General features: G+C 41.6%; 1 long non-coding RNA gene across 2 annotated transcripts in view; it reads right to left on the bottom strand.

Moving 5' to 3' along the window:
• The window catches only part of LOC140609482 (uncharacterized), a 29,776-nt gene extending 24,732 nt beyond the window's left edge, over positions 1-5,044 (bottom strand). The window contains exon 1 of one of the 2 annotated variants that reach the window (XR_012011307.1): positions 4,501-5,044. This is a non-coding gene — a long non-coding RNA (uncharacterized lncRNA). Of the gene's footprint in view, positions 1-4,418 lie in introns of both variants that reach the window. The other variant, XR_012011308.1, reaches the window with a different exon arrangement.
• Positions 5,045-6,000: the final 956 nt, after the last annotated feature.

The following is a 6,000-nucleotide window of genomic DNA, read 5'->3' on the forward strand; positions in this document are numbered from 1 at the left end:
GAGGGAGGGAGAGAAGGGGGGTGAGGGAAGGGCTCCCAGACAGAATGAATGACCTGTGCAGATGTCCTGGGTAGCAGTGAGTATGGAACAGACAAGAGCCCAAAGGAGTCTCCTGTGTCTGGAGCACAGAGTGAGAGAAAGGGTGGTGTGGGCACCAGAAGGCTGCAGAGGTAGCTGGGCCTGACACATGCAGGGCCCTGGTAAGGAATTTTGAAACTGGTGCTAAACCCAGCAGGACGTCCCTGAAAAACAGGAAGAAGTGGGGAAGTGGAGATAGTAGGTAAGATGCCATTTGATTTGCATTTTGAAGAGAGCATTTTGCCTGCAGTGTGGAGGGGATATTTGGGAGGGGAGGGTGGCAAGGGGAACAGGGTGGACCTGTTGAGAGGCTGCTCCATTGCACTGCAGGGGTCCAGGGGAGTGATGATAGTGGTGGTTTTTGGTTAGGGTAGCAAAGGGGGAGGAGAGAAATGAACGGATTCAAAATTAATTTAGAGTAAAAAATTGATGGGATTTGGTTATAAATTGGATTAAAGTCATAGCTAACAGTTGTGGAATATTGTTGTTTTAATGTGTCAAGCAGCAACCTATACACTTTGCATAGATTACTTCATTTAGTACACACAGCAGCCCCATGTGGTAGATTCTGTTACAAGACCAAATTCATAAGAGCAAAGATAGAAGCATAGAGAGCTGAAATCATTTGCTCAGGCTGGGAGGTAGTTTCCTCATTTCTAATTGAATTGGACATAGGGACAAGAGGAGAGATGAGGGAGAATGGGGTTTTATGGGTGACTCTTGGGTTCTGGCTTGTGCAATTAGTGGAATATAAGACTATTCATTGGGCTTAGGAACCTCAGAAGAGGACCAGGTTTGGGGAAGGAATTTAATTTTAGTTTAGTTTTGAAAATGATAAATTTAAGATACTTTTAGTCATCTAAGATGTCAAAGAACCAGCTGAATATACAGGTCTGGGCTCAAAGGAGATTTCCAGACTTTGGATACAAATATGTTAGTTGTCAGCGTAATTGATATACGGGCACTAGTGAGGTCAGGGGAATAGAGTATAGAAGAAGAAAAGAAGAGATTTTATGATGAAGCCTTGAGGATCTCTACTATTTAATGGTCACTGAAGAGGATGAGCCTGAAAAGAAGACAAACAAGAAGTAGCCCAAACAGTTGGAGGAAAACCAACTGGCATCTTGGAAATCAAGGGGGAAAGAATTTTAAAAAGAGGAAGTGACTAATAGTGTTGGAGGGTACTAAGAGGTGAATTAGGATGAATATGAATAAATGGAGAACTTTGGATGTGTGGGAAGTAAAGTGAAAGGTAAGCAGCAGAGGGCTGACGAAGAGACCAGTTAGGAGATTGTGCTTGTGACCTAAGTGTTGATGATGTAGGTTTGGATGAGATGGTGATTGTATTAGTGGAGAGGATGGATTTTTGAAAGATGTATTCTGAGGTAGAACAGGCAAGACTTGCCAATGGATGGGAAGCAAGGATGGTGTTTAGGTTTCAAGTTAATGCATCTCGGTGAATGGTGTTGCTGTTTATAATAATGGGAAAAGCCATGAGGAAGAATAGATTTAAAGGTAGAAATCAAAAAAAAAAAAAAAAAAAAAAAAAAAAGGTAGAAATCAAGTTCTATTTAGGCCATGCCAAGTTTGAGAGGTCTATGGGATATTCAATGGATATATGAGGTAAGTAGTTTGGGGCACAGAAAAGTCATGGTAAGAGAAACAGGTTCTGGAATCTTGACTATCAAAATAGCATTTAAAATTCTGGGCTGGAATTTATCAGCCCCAGAGAGAAGAAACGTGGCCACTTACCGAAAATAAGTGGAGTAGGGGGCTCAAAGAGTCCTGATAGTTTGTCAAGAAGATGGAGACTAAATTGATGAGGGCCCCGTGAGGGACTTCATGGCTTTTTCACCAAAGCAAAAATGTCCCTTCAGTGGTACCTGTACATAGAGCTGTGTGATTTTCTCCCACTGGGCTCAGCAGTCTGAGTATGGGAGCTAAGCTGGAAACATTGGTCTGTTAGGCTCCAACATTTTCCCTGGCTCTCCCATTTGTTTCCTTGACTTCCCACACCTCAAATTTCAGGCTTGGATCCTGCGGAGAACTAAGTGGGAAGAACCAGGTGAACATCTCTCTGACCTGCAGCATGGCTGGACGCTTATATCTTCCCTCGGGGATGTCGCATAGCTGTGAGCCAACCCTGAGCTTGTGGTGCCCATTTGGATAACTACTACCTCAGTCAATTTCCCCAATCCTACCACCTATTCCTGCTTTTCTCCCAGTAGTCACTTTTCCATGCACATCGCCAGGGTTCTAATTCAAGAATTAATGATTCGTGGTCAGGCCTAAGTTATGACTTTCATTCCCTCTCCCATAGACTGTGGCAAGAATCTTCAGAAATGGTTTTCCTACTGCTGATTCCTTCTCTCTCCAATTTGTCTTTTGGTTGCCAGATTCATCTTTTTGAAACAAAGTTCTAGTCTAGCCTCTCAGCCCAAATACCTCTAATAGCTCCCTATTTATAGAACAGTGATTTTCAGACTCTGCACAGCAGTGCCTTAGGGGTTCTCAGAGATGGGAATGGGTGTGTGGGTTGGGATGTTTGCTCCTCCTTTGTCCTACCTGTCTGGCTCTGTGTCTACACCTATTTTACATACAAGCCTCTGGTGCGTCATTACAAGCTTCATGGAATTGGAATTTGTTATTTTCTAGAGAATAGAGCAACCAAGAAGCAAGGCCCTTCAAAATCTAAGCTCAATTACACTTCAGGTCATCTTTTCTCCTGCTCTCTTTTCTGTATTCCCTTGGTCTGGTTAAAAAGAGTTCTTTTCTTTTTCTTTTATTTTCTTTTCCTTTTTTGCATTCAGTCTATCTTGTTGCATTGAAAATTAATTCTTTTGAGTTATAAGAATATGCTCTGGAATCAGACAGGCATGTATTGAAATATTTGGATTTATCATATACTAGCTGTGTGAAATTGGACAAGTTATATCTCTATGCCTCAGTTTTCTTTCTGATCTGTAAAAGGGAAGTAAAATTATTGCTTCCCCCAATAGGATTGTTGAAAGGGTTAAGTTAGACACTATATATAAAGTGATTAGCAGAGTGTCCAGTTTGTAATAAACAAAAAAACTACTGTTATAGATATTATGCAAAGTATTATCTTCATTTATTTGAATTAAGTCTAAGTGTATTAATAAAATAAAAAGCAACCATAATTTTGCTCAACAGTAAATTCCAGTGAAAGTTTGCTTTAGATTTGACTCCAAAGTTGGGTGATGTTGGGGATCCCTGGGTAGCTTAGTGGTTTAGTGCCTGCCTTCAGCCCAGGGTGTGATCCTGGAGTCCTGGGATCGAGTCCCACATTGGGCTCCCTGCATGGAGCCTGCTTCTCCCTCTACCTATGTCTCTGCCTCTCTCTCTCTCTGTGTGTCTCTCATGAATAAATAAATAAAATCTTTTAAAAAATAAATAAATAAAGTTGGGTGATGTCATCAATGCCACCCAGCTGAGTTTAATTTTTTTTTCATGGCAAGAAGTACTGAAAACATTGCCTTACATAATGAGATTAAAGAGCAAACTTCAAAGGAGCTGTTCTCAACAACTTTATGCATTTGTTTGTGTTATGTCTTTCACTTAAACTTCCCTTCCATCCCTCAAATGTTCAACTTCTACCCATCTTTCCAGCATCAAATGGTCCCTTTTTCATCAACTGTTCCTTGATTTCCCTCAGTTGGGATCATCTCTTCTCCTTCTAGAGTCCAAGGGTACTTGGTCTGGCTCTCTCTTATGGTGTTCAATTCCTATCTCATAGTGGTATTTCTTCACAATGTGTAAGAATACACTCCTTCAACTTGGAATACAAATAGATTCACATCTCCTTCAACAACAAATACATGTTAAGCATCTATTATGGGCTAAACACAATTCTAGGTGCTGGTGGAACAGCAGAAAACAAAACAAAGCCCCTGTCTTTGTAGAATTCACATTCCAATAGAGGTAAGAGGTGAAAAACTGGCAAATGTACAAAGTCAGATAATTATTTCTGTGGATGAAAGCAACTGGGATAGGATAGGATAGGATAGGATAGGATAGGATAGGATAGGATAGGAGGATAGGAAGACTGAGCATGCTGGGAGGAAGGAGTGCTATAAGGCTATGAGGGAAGATCTCAGGGAGAAGGGTGTTTTGGGCATAGGGATTATCAGTGAGTGTGAAGGTCCTAAGGTGAGAGAATGTTTGAGGAACAGCAGAGGCTGGCTTGCTTGAGGTTGAGTGAGCAGGGTAAGGTTGACAAGAAATACGTTCACAGAAATGTATGAGAGAGATCCCAGAGACCAGTAAAAGAATTTGACTTTCATTCTTTTATTTACCCAATTAATTGATTGAGCACTCACATGTTTATATTAGCAGAAAGCCTATTATTTCACCGTTGAGGCCTCTTTTCCACTCCAAATTGTTCAATAACTGAGGACTTACTTAGTTTGAAGAGGTTAGTCTTGCTTGCAAGTGCCAAGAGAAAGAGGTCACCTTGGTCAGTTCATTACCACTGTTGCTTTGCTTGTTCCACATGGGATCTTTATGGGACATCTGTCCCAGGGAGCCTGATGGATGCTTTCCCACTGTTGTGGCCTTGCTGCAGTTGGTTGAAATCTCTTCCAAGGCACAGTGGGGCCTGAAGTTTGAACTAAAAGATCACAGATCTCACATGTCACAAACACATGCTCAGTTATTGTTAGTAAAGCTCAACCACCTTGCCAAGGAGCTGGGCTTAGAGTAGCCACCTGCCATGACTACAGACTAGACTTGGTCCCTGCCCTAGCACACACTAGTTTATGCTCTAGACACTGGCATAAACTCAGCAGACCTTGCATCTAGTGAAGTGGTACCATACATATTTATGAGTCAAATAAAATTATATAGGTTCAACATAAATGCACAAAGTATGGATATTGAGACTCATCTCAGTGTGACTTCTCTCAACACAGAAAAGAGGCTGGCATATTATTTAAATTCCATTTCATCAGGCATCACAGACTTATTTCTCCTGTGTAAAGGAGGCTTACTGATAGGAAGAATCTGTCTGATTTACCTGACTAAACTCCACAACACCCATATCAGTAAATGACACTAAGAAAATATTTGTAAAATGAAATCTGATACATTTGAAATGTTGTGTTTTAAAATGGATGGCCAGTGAGAAAATAATTTTCCCATTCCCCTCCTAGCTGCTGATATTTGTGGACTAACGCATACAATGGTGTTTTCAAATTTTATTCAGTCTCTGCTATACCAGATGCTCTTGCATTTTTGCTAGCTGGTCCAGAGACAGCCTTACAAGTGGGCCAGAAGGCAAGGAAAGGAGGAAGGAATCAAAAGGAGGTATATCATTTGTATTTTGTGAGAACGGAAGAGAAGAGAGAAAACCAGCAGGGCAGGAGAGCCCATTCCCCCAAAATGGCTCCTTCCAAGAACCTGAACACAAACATAAGGGCAAGGGTGATGTAGGGACTGGGAAAGCCACCAACATCTTCTGGGGTCTTAGTTGAGCCATTTCACATCTTGAATTCAATTGGCTGACAAGTTAAAGACAGCTGTTCCCTTTCCACCTTGTTCCAGAGTCAGGCAAACTGGCCTCTGAAGACCCAAAATGGGACAGATCACAGAGAAAACACTTCCACAGCACCTTTGGAACTGCCATCATTCCTTTCGAGAGCCCTGAAAACCTGGATTTATCTACTGTGTGATTTTCTCTTAAAGCTGTCCCCTGGCGCTCCATTAATTAGCAAGTCTCTTATTTAAACCCACTCTCTCTTCCTCCTCCTTGTGATCCTGCAGTGAAGTCATAATGCTGAATTGGGTGCCTCCTAGCAGTTTCCATGACAACCAGCTATAATCACCCAGGTAAAAGTTTGTGCCTTCACTATAGGCTCCTGGAAGAGAGAAGCAGGGTAATGAGAGAGACAAGCTCTTATTCAA

The sequence above is a fragment of the Canis lupus genome, chromosome 18 (assembly GCF_048164855.1).
Source record: "Canis lupus baileyi chromosome 18, mCanLup2.hap1, whole genome shotgun sequence".
Classification (NCBI taxonomy): domain Eukaryota; kingdom Metazoa; phylum Chordata; class Mammalia; order Carnivora; family Canidae; genus Canis; species Canis lupus.